At 37.5% G+C, this 20,512-nt stretch overlaps 1 pseudogene; it reads left to right on the top strand.

The window, feature by feature from the left end:
* The first annotated feature begins 6,349 nt into the window (after window positions 1-6,349).
* Window positions 6,350-6,675, top strand: LOC101704422 (large ribosomal subunit protein eL37-like; annotated as a pseudogene).
* The last annotated feature ends 13,837 nt before the right edge of the window (window positions 6,676-20,512 follow it).

Below are 20,512 nucleotides of genomic sequence, written 5' to 3'. Positions count from 1 at the left end.
TTCAAACTGAGGTTTAACATGCTGAGCATTTAAGCTGCAAAGAAAGAGCGAGATATTTTTTTTTTCTAGCAGGAAATTCCTGGGAGGTCTCTGGCCACTTTCTTTTTATCACTGACAAGTTGATTTTAATATCTGACAATGTAGAGATCAATACCGACTTAGCTGTCAAAATCACTCAACAGAAGTAACTCTAATGTTGTGCCAGGAATTATATACCATATCTTTAAGACCCATGCTATAAACTTTTCAAAACTTTCCAAGTGTCCCCCGAGGGGATCCCCTGGAATATCCTCAAGGTATTAAAAGAAGGCATTTTTACCTAGTTCTACAACAGACTCACCCCTGGTTGTCAGAGATGAGTGTCGATAGTATCAAGGGAGCATTAGGGATTCAAGAGATGCTGCTCTTATTTTAAATTGCCTAAGGGGAATGCTATCTTAGGGGTAACACTACAGAAAATTTTCAACAAATAATTTTAATTGCATTAGATCTGTCACTCAGGTCAGAAGCAGTGATTGGAAGATAATTTTTAGTTATAAAATTTTTGAAAATGAATTAAATATTATTTAACAGACTCAGTTTAAATGTTAGCCCTTACTGTTATGCTTCTTGATCATAGTGGGGGTATTCTTTAAAACACACTGAGCTAGACACTGAAAAGAGTACAGTTTATCTAGTCGTCATGGTGGTGATATGCTTATGATCCCAGGATCAACCCTAACCTTAACCCTAACAGGAAGCTGAGATAGGAGGATTGCTAAGAGTTAGAGGCCAGCCTGGGCTACATAGTAAGTTCAAGACCAGCATGGACTACATAGCAAGAACCTGTCTCATAAAAAAAGTACATTTTATCCCATAAATATAAAAAAATTACTTTCAAGTTTATCCTTTCAAATCAAAGCAGGGGTGATGCAGGGAAGCTTAAGAGTTAGAGATGAGATCCTGAGAAGTCTCCTTCCTAGAGGAACAACAGAGTGCTTGGTCCTCTGGGAACAAGGTTGGGAGAGAGAGCACTTTGATTGGCATGGATGAAGCAAGAGAGCGGGTCCCTGATGTGTTGTGGTTACGTGAGCAAACAAGTACAATGGCCCAATTATTTGGAGGGAATAAAGACAGATAAAATGACAGGAAGAAGAACCAAAAATCTAATGTCCCCAGAGGGACAAAGTGGAGGTGGCCCAAGACAAAGGGATGAGATGCAGCATGCTCAACTGGAAGTAGAAGACCTTGGACACAGAACCTGATGCTAAGGTCATAAAAATATGCCAGAGCTGGATGTATTTTATTCTATTTCTAAAAGATCACTTCAAGTCAAGGAGTTCTAGCTCCCTACTCTGTACTCATAGTGTGAACTTGCTATGTTATTTGAACATTTTCTTAGCACCAAAATATGAACACTGGGATGGATCTCCCTCCTAGTTCCTTCTAGTTGAGAAAATCAAGTGAAATGTAAAAACACAACCTATCTCTTCTATAATCATTGTTTCATGTAGACATGACAGACTGATGTTACTAATATGGGCATAGGCAAGCCTTCTTTGCAATTGAAAAAAAATCGACCTTTCAGCCCGCTTTGATTTCTCAGTGTGAAGCAAATAGAGATATAGAGACCAGAAGAATCTGCTGCCCACCCTTTCACTTGTGCCATTTTACTTAGTTAATTTTGAAAGTGGCAGTGTTGAGACATATGGGCTTTAGACAGGTTGGATCAGTTCTGGGCTATGTAGGTGTTAGATCTAAGCACTGGTGTCATCAGTTTCACAAATGGAGCCATGGCTTATTTCTAGATGTCACCCCAAAGCCTCAGGTGCTCATAGGTTGGGCTTTTGGGAGGTGTCTGGATCATGTGTGTGTGAGACTGGATCAGTCCACTGATGGGTTTGTAGCTGAATATGATGTTGGGAGGTGAAGTCTGGTGGGAAGAGGTGGGTCACTGTGGGCAGGCCTGTGGGATATATATCCCTCATTCTCCTTTGATCCTCCCCTGCTTTCTCCCTGCCAAACCACGAACTGTTTCTCCTTCACCTTACCCCTCATGCCACCCTGTGAACCAGTGGAAAATGAACTGAAATCTCTACAAACTAAAATAAACCTCTCCTCCTTTAACATGTGGGTGTCAAATATTTTGTCCCAGCGACAAGAAAGTCACTAAGACAAGTGGAGATATGTAGAAACCAAGTAACTGGGAAGAAAGAAAACATTTGAGTAAACCACTGCTTCTGCTGGTATCTGTCCCAAGGACTTTCATACTAGCATTTCATTCAATCTTCCCAGATTCTTTTTACACAAAACATAACTGGAAGCTCAGAACATTGAATTCTTTGTTTCAAGGCTTTCTATCCCCAGACTTAGAACACAATCCTGAGGATGTAGGACTAATTTAGGAAAGCCCATAGGTAAAAGATGAGATTGATATATTTAAAACAAGAATCACAATAGTGACCATAGTCCTGAGACTTACTGGGAAAGTTTGTGAACTGTAAGGATTTTCAGATCCTCACAATATATTTTGGATCTAGAAGAATAAAGCCTGGGTTTGTGAAAGAGTCATCCCTAGATATCTATGAGGGATTGGTTTCAGTAATCCTGAGAATACTAACGTCTGAGAATGCCTAAGTCCCCCATATAAAATGGCATAGTATTTGTAAATAACTTACCTATGTCCTCCCTCACACTTTAAGTCATCTCTTGAGCAATCATTTATAATACCTAATATAATTTAAATGTTATGTAAATAGTTTTTATTTTTCATCATCTAATGAATAAAGATTAGAAAAAGTCTACATTTTTGCTATAAAACTAATTTTTTAAAAATATTTTTGATCTGTGGATGTTTGGATCTGAAGATATGGAATTCACAGATAACAGAAGATTCATTGTGATTCTGGTGCAAGATTTACTGTTTTGCTTGAGAAAGAAGAGGTCGTTTACCCAGGCTACATGTAATAATTGTGTCTCATTAAAGAAAGTAATATGGTAAACTGGATGTGGTAGTGTAAACCTGTAATCCCAGCATTTGGAGTATGAGAGAGGAAGATCAAAAGTTCAAACCCAGCCTGGACAACTTAGTGACTCAGCAAGAACATGTCTCAAAGAAATGACAGATAGATGATAGATAGATAGATGATAGATAGATAGATAGATAGATAGATAGATAGATAGATAGAATATTGAGAATATAGCTCAATGTGAAGGCCTAGGTTCAATCCCCAGTAGAGAGCGAGAAAGAAAGAGAGAGAGAGAGAGAGAGAGAGAGAGAGAGATGAAGAAGGAGAAGAAGGAAGAGGAGGAGAGGAAGGAAGAGAAAGAGAAGAAGAAATAAAATAAAGGAAGGATGAAAAGAAAGAAAGAAAGAAAGAAAGAAAGAAAGAAAGAAAGAAAGAAAGAAAGAAAGAAAGAAAGGAGAAAGAAAGTCATTTGGAGTTATGGGGAGTGACATCAAGAGAAAACTTGGAATAAAAATTCTCTTCTACTACATATCTATTATAACAGCTAGAATCCTAAACATAGACAACACTGGGTAACACCAAATACTTGAAAAGCAATGTGCAAAAATAACTTCCATTTATTTCTGGTGAAAAAAGTAGTGTGCCTACTTTGGAAGAGACTTGGTTAGTTTTTTCACAAAACTAATCATGAGCTCACTATACAATCTAACAACTGTGCTCTGACATATTTGCTCAAATGAGTTTAAAATTGAAGTCTACATGAAAACTTGTACACAAATATGTATAGAAACTTTATACATAATTGTTAACAATTATGAAGAAGGCCATCCATAGGTGAATGGATAAGCACAGTGTATGCAACCATGTAATGAAATATCTCTCCACAATGAGAAGCAATGAGCTAACTAGCCATAAAAGTCTTAAATTCTATTACTGAGTGAAAGAAAGAAAGCAATCTGAATGTAGATATATGCTATATAATGTCAGCTACATAGTATTTTGGAAAAGGCAAAATTAGTTGTTGCCAGGGGCATGTGAGGTATGAACAGATGGACCACTAATGATTATTAGTGCAGTGAAATTATTCTGTCTGATGCCATAAGAATAGACACAAGTCATAAAAATTTCATTAAAATTGATCTAATAACAATAAAGCAAGTTAATCTTGATTTGAACTATAGACTTTAATAATGTTATATCAATATTGGGTCTTCATTTGTAGCAAATGTACTAGACTGATGCAAAATGTTAATAATAAGAGAAACTATGTTGGAGGTGAGTGGTACTGAGGTCATACATGGGAATTCTGTACTTTCCATTTGACTTTCTGCAAATCTACAAATACTCTCAAAAACCAGAATCTGTTCACTTGAAGAAACAAAAATTAAGATTATAAAATTTACAAACCAAGGCTCTTTATAACCCTACCCTAGGTTACCATCCTTCTCTTGGTATTGAGTGGTGTTTGACTGTGGTCACCTTGAAGTTTGTCTCAGGGAATCTAAAACTGTCACAACTCTGGGTCTCTTAGGGACCACTATGTGAAAACCTCAGGAATCAGATCCCTTTCCAAGGATACTGAGCTTTTCCACTGGCTAATGGACACGTACTAAGTGTATCTCTCCTGTATCTTTCTTCATCCAGGGATTCTGATAGAACTGTCTATTGTGGAAGCTTTGATGGTTCTGCTGAGTAGTGGGACCTCCCTTCATTCCTTCTGCATGCACTAAGATTGGACCATGGGGTAGATGTTGACCTAAACTGGGCCCATTCCAGTACTTCCATAAGGCTTACATGGAAAACACAGAGAGAGAGAGAGAGAGAGAGGGAGGGGGAGGGGGAGAGGGAGGGGGAGGGGGAGGGGGAGGGGGAGGGGGAGGGGGGAGGGGGAGGGGAGGGGGGGGGGGAGGGGGAGGGAGAGCGAGGAGCATAACGAGGAAGCAGAAATGAGGGAGAAGAGTAGAAAGAAACAAAGAAGCAAAGAAGAAGGGGTCTTCTTTTTCTGCTCATCCAGAAAATCTCAATGAGAATAAACCTAATTACAAAGAGTGGGGAGAAATGGAGAAGGGAGAAAAGAGGCACTGAAAGGAAGAGAAAAACAAAAATCATTTTTTATCACTGCTAGTTTTAAAATTACATGAGGCTATACAATTGGTTTTTTTCGTGTTAGTTTCTAGGTGTGAGTTTCTGTCATTTTCAGTAATCCTACCAATAAATGGGCAGCATTTATTCCCTGGGTGCATAATTATCCACATCCTTCCCATGTCTGAGATCCCTGCACAGGCTGTGCCTGACTTCATTTCAGCACTGTACAGTCGGAACAGCCACAAACTTCTGTTTCCAGCAAAGAAGAAGAAACGGGTTCATTACACCTACTGGGAGGCCATGTTCTGAAGACATTTTAACATTTACAGATTGAACAAAAAGAAAGATGCTGTTAACATAAAAACGAATGTGGACATTGATCAGAACGTCAAAGAAAAGAGTTTAGGGAACACAATGGGCTGAAATGGTAGTCAGGTTCAGAAAATAAATCAGCCTGGTAGTTGGCTTCATATTCAAGGAAGGTTGTTAGGGGAGAGATGTCACTAAATAAGAGGCAAAAAGGGAAGGACATTGCATGACAGAGAAGTAAAACTAACACATTTAGAAGGCCTGGCACTGCTCACTTTCAAATACACTTCTAATTTATGTTTAAATTGTTCATCTTGTAGATCTTCCCAGCCTTGTTTTATATGTGATGAACTGAAGGTGCTGAAAAGATAAATAACTTGCCCACTAATAGAGGGCTAGATCAATGTGTTTCATTAGATTTAGCTAAATTACAGCCTGTGTGTTTTTGACTGCACCGTGGTGGGGTGAAGGCAGATAGCTGGTGGCTGAGGAAAGGCTTCCTCTACTTTTGGATTCAGTTTTGTGAAGTAAATATTTCCTAGCTTTTCTCCTCTTTAATATCTATTCCTGCAATTAGCAAACTATTCTATAGAGGTTACTGTGTATTCACTGTGAAGGACCTGGAGGAGGAAGAGGAGGAGGAGGAGGAGGAGAAGGAGGAGGAAGATGAGAAATTTTCTGGACCTCCCTCATGGACCTACTGTCTCATAGGAAAGACACGGTGCAGGACAACGTGTTGGTGCAGCAATACACGTATATGCAAAAAGCCAGGGACACAAGTACAAATGACTTATCCTTGGTGGAAGAAATATTGGGCAAAAATTTCACACAGGAAGTATATTTGCAATCGATTTTTAAGGCTGTTGACAGGTGGAAAAAGTTAGACTTCTTATGGATTTATAGTGTTAAAAACATTCCTCTCTTTGGGCCGGGGATTTAGCTCAGTGGTTCCGGCGCCTGCCTCGCAAGAGCAAGGTCCCGAATTAGATCCAGGTACCAAAAAAAAAAAAAAAAAAATTCCTCTCTTTGGTCTCAGCGGCACAAGCCAGATGACGAAGGGAACATCATCTTTTGGAAAGCGTCGTAATAAGACGCACACGTTGTGCCGCCACTGTGGCTCTAAGGCCTACCACCTTCAGAAGTCGACCGGTGGCAAAGGTGGCTACGCTGCCAAGTGCAAGAGAAAGTGTAACTGGAGCGCAAAGCTAAAAGGCGAAATACCACTGGACCTGGGAGAATGAGGCCCCTAAAAATTGTGTATCGCAGATTCAGGCATGGATTCCGTGAAGGAACAACACCTAAACCCAAGGGAGCAGCTGCTGCAGCACCTTGAGTTCATCTTGAGAATTTCAACGATTACTCACAATAAATGCTTTGGTTTTAAAAGAGAAAAAAAAAATTTCTTTTTTGGTTAACCTCCCTGTGGTGAGCATCTATGTTTTTGTCCAACATGGTCTCTGTCCAACATTGTCTGTCTGTCTGTCTCTTTCTGAAAAGATTTCTTTTACAAGAAACTACCCCTCTTATTCTCTCAGCCCATAAATTTTATTTATCTCTGACCCCTGCTAATAAATCAGAATACAACATTAATTTATTGAGATATTTAGGCATGACTCAAGTTTGACCAACTAAGACTCACACTCCTAATTTTTGCTTTCATTATCTGTCAGAGAATAAAGACTTTCTCAGGGCTTTTATCTGGGAAAATGTGGGGAGGGCTTGCCTGAGAATAAAGTCAATTAGAGAGGACACAAAAGAAAGAAAAAGAATTTTGATGATTTTTTTTTTACATACATGAGTCTATTAGCACCAGTTTTAACTCTATATTCCATAAGCAAATTGCCCAATAAAAGACTAACATAAAAGACACTCCACACTAATATGATGAATTCTATTCTCATAACATACATCTATTTTATGTGGGACTCTCTAGAGACACCTTCTTATGCCTATTAACAGTGACACTTTTCTACACATAGTAAGCCTTCAAAATGAATTTATCAATCATGTGTAAATACTGAATAGTTTCTCTGGTGTGAAAAACTAAAAGTGTAAATAAGAATCAAAATGTATAATTGATATTGTGAAATAGAGAAGGGTGGAGAGGATGAAGGGAGGGCAGGGGAATGGGGAAAAATTAAGAACCAAGACTCATCATGTAAAGGTACAAGATCCCAATGATGAATGTAACTGTATCGTATACCTAAAATGTACCAATAAACCTAATGGAAAAAAAAAAGAATTTATCAGTCAAATTATAGACTATCACCTCTTGGGCCTACTGTGTGTAAAATGCTGCCCTTGGCCTCAAGATGTAAATCACTATCAGTGAAACGCAGAAACTCTCAGCCCTGTGTGAACCTCAGTAGGTCCGTTTAAAACACATCTGAGAAGCATTTTGAAGTTTAGTGATGTCTCCATGTGGATCCTGTGCCAACTTTGCCCTGTGAAAAAATAGGCCCCAAAATTGCTTTTTAAGACAAGAGCTTGCCTGGGAGTAGCTCATGAGTAGAGGTTTTGCCTAGCTTGTATCAGGCCCTGGGCTTGATCTCCAGCACACCCTCCACAACAACAACAACAACAACAACATAATCAAAAACCAAATACTGCATTTCCAAGTTTTAAACTTCAGAAGATGCATCCAGTGGTAAAAGGTTTGACAGTGAGTGCGGCACAAGTCGCCGGGAGATAGGGCTTAAACATAAGGGTGATTGTGACAGACAACAAATAAGGGGTTTGGCAGACCCATTCCTGTCATAATTGGGGTGAGAAGATGAAGGAAGAAAGGAGAAAGGGAAGGGAAAGCAGAAGGGGGATGAGAGGAAGGATGACAGAATACCAGGTGGGAAGAGGGGAGACATAATTTTTATGCTTTTTGTCCACAAATTCATTGAATTTGGAAGTAGAACACTTGGAAGTAGAGGACTTGACCCAGATGCATCCAAGTAGGAGCCTCCCAGAGGAGGAGTTTCAGTAACAGGCACTGTTTTTGAAATAGTTCACAGGGAGCCTCTGTTATATCCATCTTAACCAGAAATCTTTCCTGGACACACTGGCCAGAGATAGTTTTTGTACAGAAATAGCATATGACTCTATCAGTTCAGGGTCTATTGAAGTTTATACAAAGCAATCATGGTCATTTTCATGCAACATACACTTGTTAGGGCAAAATGACTATGCCTTTTGCAGGCGATAGTCCCATGTGGTTCTCATAACTACCCTAGGAGTAAACAGTACATCTCATTTCCATTTTATAAGTGAGGAAAATCAGGCTTAGGATAAATTCACATGCAGTTTTTCTTTTCTTCTATGAAAATTATCTTGCATATACATATTAACATCTTCAAAAAATCCCAGATATGCTTCTGCATTTCATGCAATATTTGGAACTGTATTGTAACAATTAAGTAATATTCTGTCCAATGTACCTGACTTGAAGGACATTTATATTCCTTTTATGATATTGTAAATAACATTATTGTAAGCATTCTTATTTATAAAAAATGAAACTCTGTTTCTCTGAGGCAGTGAATTCCTAGAAATAGATATATTGATGCAAGCCATGCCTTGGTCATGGCATCTTTTTTTCCAAATTTTGGAAAGTTTCTAAAAATTGTGCTGCAGCTCAGTGATCTTGTGGACAGTTTTTTAAAAAGGTGGAGGAAAATTTCTTGGTTATTGAAGTAAATATTTGTAATACAGTTATGTTTATTATTGATTTCTCCTAATCATCACCAAACCTTCCACCTTAGACAAGAGATTTCTATTTCAAGAAATAAAAGAGTTTAAGACCATAAATCAGAAAGAGCTAAACTCTTCTTTCCTTAAATTGTAAATCCCCATTTATTTTATTTTACTTAATTATAATATATGGTTTAACTATGAATATTTGATTGGTTTGTAAGTCAAGTGAATTGTTCTAGAAAACCACATGGCAATGGAAATACCATCTAAAAATTCTCTCCATAACATAAACTTCTTTCAAAAAGAATTGTTTCTATGTCTTTATGAGTTAAAAAGTGTATCAGTTGTATTACAGATGTAGAGGATGAAAATGTCTTTAAAATAGTTTCATTGGTTAGAATTTCAATTTTTTGCAGTTGATTGGCATTGTTTTTCTCATTGCTAGGATTTTGGGTTTATTTTATAGTTACTTATCTTCAGTTCACCTTGAGTTCTTTTTATAAGCTTTCAATTAAGGGGAAAATTAAATTTATAGAAAAGTTGCAAAGATAGAAAAGACTATTTCAATATGTTGGTCAACTATTTTCCCCTAATGTTAATTATTTTCATAACTATTTATCAAAACTAAGAAATTAGCATCCATACATCCCCATTAACTACAGACTTTATTTGTGTTTCATCCAGTTTTCCACTAAGAATGGATATACTTCCATTTCAGGTTATAATTCAGAACACTACATTGCATTTTGTCCATTTTGTAGCTTATCTAGTACATCATAGCTTTGATACATTTACTTTCTTCATTTGAAATGTGGCTAACAGAGGCTCACACTGAGTAAGAATTTCTTCTCTTCTGGTATTTTTGTTGCTTGCCTTATTAGCATTATCTTCATTATCTTCCTTTCTTTTGAGGTATTTTTAAAATGTACATCATTTAAAATTAGTTAATTTCATTAAACACATATTAAATAATCCACAATTCTGGTTGACCCAGCATGTCTAAACCCCAGGACTGGACTTCACAACACAATGGCAGTGGAAGAAGAGCAAACTCACAGAGCTGGAGAACTAACTCATCTCCCATCTTTCAGGCTGCAGGAAACATTGTTTAAGGTCTGAGACTCTGAAAAATGGAGAGTCAAACGGTGCCAGTTTCAATGAATGACACAATATTGTGAAAAAGTGTTTTAATACAAATGGGCATAAATTCTTTTTAAAAAAAAATTAATTTTATTGGTACATTTTAGGTATATAATATAATGACATTCATCATTGGAAATTTGCACCTTTACATAATCTCTCTTGGTTCTTATTTTTCCCCCTTCCCCTGCCCTCCCTTCAACCCCTCCATCCCTCCCTATTTACAAAGACTTAGTTTCCATTTTTTTCATTTTCTCATATTAATTCCATTCCCTTCTTTCCTTTTCCCTACCCCTCCTATTTCCCCTTCCCCTTTGCCCCTTTTCTTCCTATTTCACATTATCCATTATACCTGTTAGTCCTTATTTACACTTCCAGTTTCTCACACTAGAGAAACTATTTGGTACATTCTTTTTCTTTTTTTTTTTTGGTACCGGGGATCGAACTCAGGACCTTGCGCTTGCAAGGCAGGCAGCAGTACCACTGAGCTAAATCCCCAGCCCAACATTCATTATTATACCTGAATATAAATATGTTTCAATATTTTCTTTCTCTCTCCCCATAGATTTGCTGATTTCCCCCATAGATGTGCCCGCTGAAGGGACCTTGCCCCTGCCAGGAATCTTCAATACTTCTGCCAGGCCTCAGTGATACTGGTAGGAAGTGATAGCGCACACCAGGGCTCTCGCTAACCTGTGGTTTTGTTTTTAGTCCTCTCCACTTAGGAATGCATCCTTATTAAACCAGGCTCACAATCTCAATGTGTCTGCTCTGAGTCAGAGAAAATGCTCCTGAAATATGACATCTGCAGTGTTCAGGAGAGCAGGACTTTGTTGTGCGAGATTTAAACTTTCACCAGGATCATAGAACGTCTGTTATTTCAAGTTAGACTTGATTATTTTTTTTTAAACTGCCAGACTTTCAGACCACACAATACCAGCTTTCTTCAAATGTAACTCTTTAGTTCCTTTTATGGTAAAGTTTAATACTGTGAACATATGGAGGGTCTGAAAGTCTGCCAAATGTTTTAAAAGACAAGGTTATAAATACCCGAGCAGTGAGCTTTGTTCCTTAATGTATGGCTCTGTTACTCCGAGTCAACATAAAAGATAAATCAGAACATAGAGCTGGCTTGGGCATTAACTTGATATTTCTGGCAAGTATTCATGGCATCTCATTTGAGAAAGAGAAAGAAAAGTGCTTGTTCTGAGGTAACATATAGAGTGCAAAAAAATTAAATTTTATAAAAAGCAAAGAGTAGAATAGGAGCTTCATTGAAATGTCTAAAAGTGTAAATACACAGTCCAATTTTCTTACCAGCAAATTGAATTTTAAGAGTCATAATAACAATGTCTGTGGAGCTGGTGATTATACTCCCCCCCGCCCTTTCTTCTAGATTTGGAACCAGTACCTCTCAATTTCTTTGGTAGTGCATCTCTTTATTCCGCCCCCCACTCCACCCTACCCCCACATAGCTCAGCTCTTTGTTATTTTTCACTGTCTGAGTCTCCAGTTCTCCTCTATCCAAATGTGGGCTCCACCTTGGCTGACTCAGCTCAGGACCCACTCCTCTTGTCTCTCTGACTCTGCCATTTCCCTATACTTAACTAGAGACTTGCTGACCTGCCCTCTTCGCCCCAGCATCTGACACCACTGGTCCCATTTGTCTCTGGGCTGACAGCTGGCAAGGATCTTACCCACTTCCACAGCAGGAAACTCAGCATAACACGTCTTTGAGATGAAATGTTTGGGAGAGAGAAACTGTGGCTCCATACGAGGAAGTCCCACTGCACGGACTTCCCAGGTCACAAGGATAGTGTTTAATAATTCACGTCCTCTGCATCATAACTGTACTTTGTATCCTGAATGGTTTAGCATGAGTCTAACGAGTCCAGGAACTGCATGGACTCAGTTCACTAATGAAGCAGGATATGACTAAGGACAAAGAACTAAAAGAAAAATTGACAGAATTTTGCTAAGATTACTTTTTTTCCATTTCAAGATAAAAATCTTTTTTTTTTAGTATGCTATGATAGCCTAGATTTCTCTGTCTCTAAAATGGGAGTATTAAAAATCTGATCCTCTTTATTTTTTTTATTTTTATTAGTACATGTTTGTAGTACAGAGTAATTACATTCATTGTGGAGAGTTTCTTAGAAGATTGAAATGTAACTCAAATGTCCTAATGCATGAGCAGGCTCATGAAAATATCTCCTTGCTATTTGTGTTAACATGCTGGATTTTGCTATTGTAACAAAGGACTTTCAAATCCTACTAACTTGCCATCACAGTACTCTTGTGATCAATATGTATATTGATGTTGGTTGCTTGACACTCTGCTCTAAGATTCTTTTTCTCTTTAAGATCGTGGGTCACACTTTACCTGTGATAATATTTTCTGGCAGAAAGGATAAAAAGCCACAGAGGAACCTCATGCTGATTCTTGAACCTTCTGCTTAGTTCATTCCAGCTCAGAGTTCATTACCCAGCTCAAGTCATTTGAACAAATCTGACTCTGTTTAGCTGCAATGGCTCGTTCATCTCACAGGACACATTCTTAGGAAATGGTCTTAGGGAAATAGAACTACCTCTCTCTATCACTTTGGAGAACCAATGACTATTTTGAATAAACAAAAGCATAAAACTTAATGTAGAGTTAAGACCTAGGCAAGTCTCTTGGAGATGTTCCCCAGTTACTAGATACATTGTTTAAAACACAAAGCAAACAGTCAAACAGACTATTTATATTTCTTTCTTTCCTGTGTTACTTTTAGTAAACAACAACCTTGAAATACCATAGGAAGAAGTAATTAGTGCTAAATAAAATCGGCAGGGAAGAAATAGAAAGTGATGAATTTAATGTAGAAAATTAGAGAAAAATACAGGAAATGAGAAGAAAATAATGAATGAAAACAAAACACCATTCCTGAGAACTGTGTCAGAGGAGGAGTGAAATGGTTTTATTTCATAGCAAAAGCATTAGTGGTGCATTCTTAGTAAAAGAAGCGTTCATACACTCCATCTGTCAATGACTGCCACCTTGGCTTAGACTTGGTAACTCATTAAGCCCTGATTACTTGTCTATAATATGAGAAAAGTTCAAGCAAGTACATCTCAGAAATTTCAATGAGATAATGAAATGAACTTGTGAATCATAAATAGTAAGATAGAAATAAATATCAATGCAACCTTTTTAGAGAGTTTCTTATTAGGTTTTTCTTACTCATAAAAAGAATTGTGGTAGATTGATCCAATAATAATGATTCTTCTCTCTCACCCACCCAGCCCTCAGCTGCCAAGACATTGATCCAATATTCTAACCTAAGTTTCCCTGCATTAGAGATTTTAAAAGAATGCAGAGCTCAATAAACATAAAATTATTTACTGAAGATGATTTGGCTATGGCCACATGTAATCATGACCAGTGTTCAGTTTATTATTATAGTCCTCAATATTTTCAGCTGTAGAGTTGATGAAAGAAAAACATAAAGGCAATGGGTTGCACAAAGCTGTCCTTTCCTTAGAAGACATCCCCTCTCTGTCCCTTGAGGCCTCCCTCAAGACTGATTAGGGGTCCTTCTGCCTAGAAAACAAACCTGTTGACTATCACACCTGACTTCCCCACACCTTTCACCTTTCTACTGAGATACACTGTTATTAAAGATGTCTTTCTTGGGCCAGGGATTTAACTTAGTGATTTCGCGGCCTGCTACGCAAGCGCAAGGACCCGAGTTCAATCCCCAGTACCAAAAAAAAAAAAAGATTAAAAAAAATAAAGATGTCTTTCTTGAAAATCTTACAGAATATAACATTCTCATGGATAAGATTTTCTATGTATGCATGTGTATACCTGATGTTATATACATATATAGTTTCTTAATAAATGCAAACTCTGACAATAGAGACTATTTTGTTCACTGATCTAATTCTCAGCGGCTAGGATATCATTTGGAATAAAGTAGACACATAGAATTATGCTTTGAATGAAGCCAATTGTTGTATATTTCAAGCTAAAGGCTTGTATTCCTCAGCTTTTGCTCAAACAATGCTATATAACCAACCTTCCCCTAAAATCTCAGTGACTGACAAATTTACTAATATAACTGTAGGTAGGTTGTGCTTGACTTGCAGCGTGTTCCAACTGTGTCTAATTTTAATACTCAGACTGAACATACTCAATGGATTTAGGGTATGACCTTTCCATGGAGGAAGATATACATGCAAGAAGCCAAGTCAAGCCTCACACACACACACACACACACACACACACACACAAATACACATACACACAAACATGTACACATATACACACACGCAAACACATGTACATTTAATACTTCCTTTTGGATATGGCATATAGAATGATAGATCACATTCACTAAATCCAAACAGTTCACATTCCAAAGCCCAAGTTTAATGAGAAGTATATTTCTCTCATGAAGAGGGGGAGTGTATTAGGATTCTACAGCGGGGAAAAAATCGATATTCCTATGGAAAATCCTAATATAGTGGATTTATTAAATTGGCTCACATGAACAAAGAGGCTGAGAACTTCCCCACTGGGCATCTGCAGGCTGGAGAACAAAGAGAACCTGTAGCTGTTCAGGCCAAAAAGCTGGAAACTTCAGGATCAGAGAAAGACAGGAGACTGAGGCTGAGGCCTGAAGGCCTCCTGAAGATCTGCTGGTGCAGTCTGTATTCAAAGGCCTGAAGAACTTGAATCCAATGTCCACGGGTGACAGTAGCAGAAAAATTCATCCACTTGGGAAGGGAGAGTGCTTTTCCCCTTCTGCCTTTTAGTGCCAACTAATTCACTCACCCACATGCCAGTCTTCCCTGGAAATACCTGAACAGGCATACTCGGAAGTAATGAGTACAATTCTCTAGGGATCCTTCCATCTAGTCCAGTTGACACACAAATGCTAACATCACAATAAAAAAATAAAAATATATGCTAATACAGATAAAATCTGCCAAAAGGTTTCTTTTCATCCAGGAACATTTCTGCCAACTCCTTTGACAATGTTTCCCTGGGGTTGGATCTCCTGTACATCCAGGCTTCACTGCCTTCCACAAATGCTTCTTGACCTGCTAATCCTGCATCTGTTTTAGTCTCCTGAATAATTTTTCTCCTCTTTCTCTTCTCAGAGAATGAGATCTCACCTTGGACTACATTTCTGGTTATCTTGACTGGCTTGATGTTTCTCTTTTTATAATCAGCAGTGGGTCCCAACACTGAGGAGTGGTTAGACTCTCCTCTATCCTGCTCTTCCCTCATACAACAAAGGATGTGGCTATGATACCATGAAAAGCAGCAACTCCAGGTTTGTTAGCATTTTCCCTTCCCATATAGAGTTTATTGCTAAATTAGCTGTTTTTGAGGAAGCTATTATTGTCAGTTGGCTCCCCTCTTGTAGACATAGCTTCTTGTCCCTCTCACACCTTTGTGATTTATGTAATGACTCCAAAAACTCAGAATCATTTCAGATGCAGAGAGGAAGGTGTCAAAGAGTATATAAGTAGTGTGCGCAAAAGAATCCCAAAGTGCGTGAAGTTTGAGAGCTAGACTAGACATTTGGAAGTGGGCAGGAATTTGCATGCATTGACAATTAGTGATGCCTCACTCCTCACAAACTGAAACCATGGTGCACCTCAGAGATTGGTTCCTAACTTGTCATCTTCAAAGGAAAGGCTAAGAGCTAGTGGTTGGTAAGTACTGTGAGCTAGGTATGGGAGGGCTCCTCCCTCTACCATGCCCTTACTGTGAGAGTCTCACGATCTTTACATGACACTAGGGAGTAAATTTCAGCAACATCTGAGATTTGCTGTCTCTTTTCACAAGTGGGTGAAATTTTCTGCTCTTCTCAGCCTTGGACATCAGACTCTGGGTTCTTCAGCCTTTGAACATAGATTTGCACCAGCAACCACGAGCCCAAAAGTAAGCAAACTATCTGAAATGATAACCTCTGTTTGAGAAAGGACAGCCAGTAGGACATTTCTTGCAGGCCACATTATTGGGGGGGGTACCCACATTTGGAGGACCACTCATACTACCTTCATAATTCCACACTCTTTTCCCTTATCTCTAAGGGCTACATATCCAAAATATTATCTTCTATGGCCAATCCTGAGGCCTATCTTTGAGAAAGTCCTAGGCCACAGGTTTCAACTCTCTGATTGTTCTTTGTGGAAATCCATGGTGTGGAGCCTGTCCAATATCTGTTTCTACTCAACCAAGATGATCATTCTCCCAGGTTGATCTTTCTGATCTTTTAATCACTATCATCTCTCTATCTGGCTTTCTTAACCTTCCACTCAGATGTTGGAAAACACACAAACTTTCTTTTATAGGCCATAAGGTGCATGAAATTGCCAAAAAAAACCACATATGTAAAAATTTGCTACAACCCTTTTCTTTTTTTGGCGGGGCGGGGTAGGGGGGTTACCAGGGATCGAACTCAGGACCTTGAACTTGTGAGGCAGGTGGCGGCACCACTGAGTTAAATCCCCGGCCCTGCTACAATCCTTTTCTAAATGTAAGCTCTATTTGTGTAAATGCCCACCATAAGAAAACTGGAGTTTAGGAATGGAAAAGGGAGAAAAATAGGAAGTTTAACAGATTTTAGTTTGGAAAGTCTCAGGAAAGAAAAAAAATGAAAGGAATGTTAGTATCAGAACTTCCTCAGCTGGCACATAAAACTAGAAATGAATTACATGTTTAAATGGTGATCCATACCCCCAAATGCTTCTCAGTAGGTTCATTATTTATGACAAAATAAGACATATTTGGGCATATGTAGTTGAAGCTAAAGAGCAAAAAGGTCTTAAAGGTCTCCAACTTTACAAGGATGTTGTAAGAAAATTTATAATATAGCATCAAATATTATTATTAACAGGTATAAAATGCATCTATAATGTATTTTTAAAACTACTCTATGTAACCTTGTTTGGTTTTCCCATAAAATTTTGAGGTTTGAGAATTTGTTCTCTCAGAGAGTTTTGAAGAACCAGTCTCTACACTGGGGACTTAGTGCTCTAAGTCAGAGAGTTCCGAGGACAGACTCCAGGACTAGGGTTTGACTTATCCATAAGAACTCAAGTTCTGACAATCTGTCACTTAATATTTGAGCACCTCTGACTGAACAATTTACTTCACCTTTCCATGGTCTTGTTTCTTCATCTACAACACAATAATAATAATAGTAGTACTAATGTATGCATTGATTAAAGAAATTATAAAATTAGTTACCTAATATTAAGTATGTCGTTTGATATTATTTTTTATCACAGTGATATTAAATTATAATTTTAAAATTTAAATTCGTTAAAATTGTTTAAATTTGTAAGCATTAAGGATCAGTTTTATTTATCATTAGTTTTATTGATTCTTGTGTATAAGCAATAGAATACCAAGTCATGCCTAAGATGCTACTGTCAAGAGCAGCATCTCTGTCTCCTCAATTCTTCTCTCTCTCTCTTTCACTTCCCTGTCTGTCGGTCTGTCTGTCTATCTATTCAATACATCTTCATGACACGGAAAGAACAGAAATCTTTATATTTCCATATTGATTCCTAATTCCATGAAAGAACCTGCTTGAGTGAGACAGTCACCATGTGCACCTATCTCTGAGGATAAATAGATGAGGCCAGCCAGTGTGCATGCCAGAAACATACAAGATAGTCCACTAAAAACCAAATGGGACACCTGTCAGTGGAACAGGACAGACACAATCGAAAGATATACTTGACAGTTTCTGTCCATATAATACTTATTACTGTAATATACTGCTTAACACAAATGAGAATTTCTATCCTTAGCCTTCACCAATAACATTGAAGTAGCAACTGTCCATCTCTCTAACACTAACCCATTAAAATGAGCTTCCCACACCAGATTCATGGCTATGTCCGGCTTTGCGGAACTTCAGTTTACATGCTACCAGTACAAAGTTCGGAGGAGTCTGATAGATGTATAATGTTGCTATTTGGCCATCAGCAAGACCCCTACAGAGCATGAACCCTTAAGATTAATAAAATATTACTTTAATCTTTTCATTTCTCTCCACTCTGGCCACCATGGGAATTGCAAAAACTTAACAATTATAATTTCATATATATATATATATATAAAATTAAATGAAACATAAATTAGGTTATAGTGCAAGTGTTATGGTGAGAAAGTTATTTTTAAAATGCATCAGTGGTTCCCACACAGTTGGACCTTAATAAATATTTAATAATAGCTATATTACTTTACTTCCCATAATGGTTTCTGCCATTAAAATGCACTTCTACCTTCTTGAAGAAAATGACAAGTGATGCCTTGTTGTGAGCGAACAGAGAGAGTTAAAATATCAGAACAGTCTGCTATTAAGATGAAGGGAAAACAAAATAAAAAAAATAAATAAAGTAGCTCAGAAGTTTTCATTTCTGGATTCCTTGTTTCATCACATACGTATAGCATAGAAGGGGATTTCAGGATTCAATCAGAAACATCCACCACCATTGTTTTTCCATCACCCCTAGTGCTGTGGTTTTGAGTAGTCAATAAAGAAATCAGTTCACCATGCATTTATAGAGTTCTTGTGAACATATAAATGGATTTGATGATGTGGGTAATGGAAGGATAAAAATAGCACCATTGATTTGTTGGGAATTAATTTTGTTTATTAAATAGGAGTCAGATTATGATTTTTATAGGAGTGGTGTGTGTGTGTTGAGTTTCTAAAGGCCCACATTCATGAAACATACAAAACTCCCCCTTTTTTTGAGATATACTAACAAACATCTATTCAAATTAATACTCCATTTCTAAACCTAATCACTTTGTGAGAATAAATTCTAAATAGATTGAATTCCTTATTTAAAAGCATCTAATGTGTCATTCCACATTGTACTTTCGTGTTAACCTGCACACAGTAGTTGTAAACTTCTCTTTTTCTTGTTCTTTTTTTTCACCAGCCATGCAACTGACATTTTCAAAAACAACAAGTACTAGAAACTGTAACTAGTCAGAGAAACAAGGAAACATGGATAGATCTTTCATATTTATCATGCATTAGTTCCTATAACCCTTAGTTTTTTCACTAGACACAGATGTGTGATGTACTACTATTCTATTTCATTCTTATTATTACAATCTCTAGAGTAACACATTTGTGATATATACTGTCCTCCCCAATTTATAGCTAAACTGTCTCAGATGCTAGCATGTGAAAGATCTGAAACCAGAGCTTGTCTTTCAAACCCTAACTCTCATGCAATTGAAGGTTTTGAAATGTCTGAATAACTGTAAATAGTTGTCTGTCTATGGTCACATTAAATGCACGTAGAGACACCTGAGATAAGAATGATAGACAAAAGTTGGTGACAGGTGCTTTATACATCATTTCCTAAGGTCAGCAATAACCAAGCAGTGGAGGATTCCAAAGTTGATATGTTCCAATATGTCCTAGAAATAGAACTCTGATGATTAGACCATAGGCAAGAGGGAGTAGACAAGACAGACTAGACAGAGCAGGATGAATGAATGTTGTAATGTCACTGAAGGGGTATTTTTCAAAATCAAAAGCTATAGTACAAATGGAGAAAAGAGTGGATTTGAGATGTTAAGTAGGTATACACTATTGGACATGCTGAACTACTATGTGTGGCTGGAGGGTTCTAATATGCTGAAAATTAAATTTAAAAAAAACTCTTCATATCACGACAGAATCTGAAAACTCTCTTATATACTTTTGCTTTACTATCGCCTCTTAATAATTCTTAAATATATTGTGATTTGTGAGAGAGCATATCCATGTAGAAATAAGAAAAATCCAAACAAAACCACATCTACATGCAGCCCAGGATGCCTTCATTCTTATTAAGGGCAAAAGAAAAGATGAGACCTTTTCTGGTGTTTAAAAAGGAAATAAAGAAGAGGAAAAAAATTAGGAAAGATTGGGCCATAATTTTTCAGAATTGTTTTATTATTGGCTCAAAAACAACTAAGAATTTTGATTTAAGATATGAAAGTTACCTATGTATTAGACTTGAAATTAAAAATCAGGACTTAGTTTCAGAAATAGTAATAATGTTTATAGCTAAAACTCTATGAGACAGATTGAATTAATATATTTGGTCATTTCAACAATTTGATGAGGTAGGTACTTCTACTAATCCATTTTCTATCCCTACCTCATTAAGAACACTGTTTTAGAGGCTGAAATCCCAGGACGTGGTGGGCCATTGATTTGGTCTATGAGGACGACCTCATGGTGGATGGTAATATGGTGCAAGCAGGTATGAGAGTGATCACATGGCAAGACAGGAAGCCAGAGATGCGAGTGTATCTACTCTTGCTT

This window comes from Heterocephalus glaber, unplaced genomic scaffold, assembly GCF_053883595.1.
Source record: "Heterocephalus glaber isolate CG9 unplaced genomic scaffold, H.glaber_assembly_v1.0 deba00000071, whole genome shotgun sequence".
Classification (NCBI taxonomy): domain Eukaryota; kingdom Metazoa; phylum Chordata; class Mammalia; order Rodentia; family Bathyergidae; genus Heterocephalus; species Heterocephalus glaber.
The sequence above is the reverse complement of the archived record's forward strand: the minus strand, read 5'-3'. Positions and strand labels throughout refer to the sequence as shown.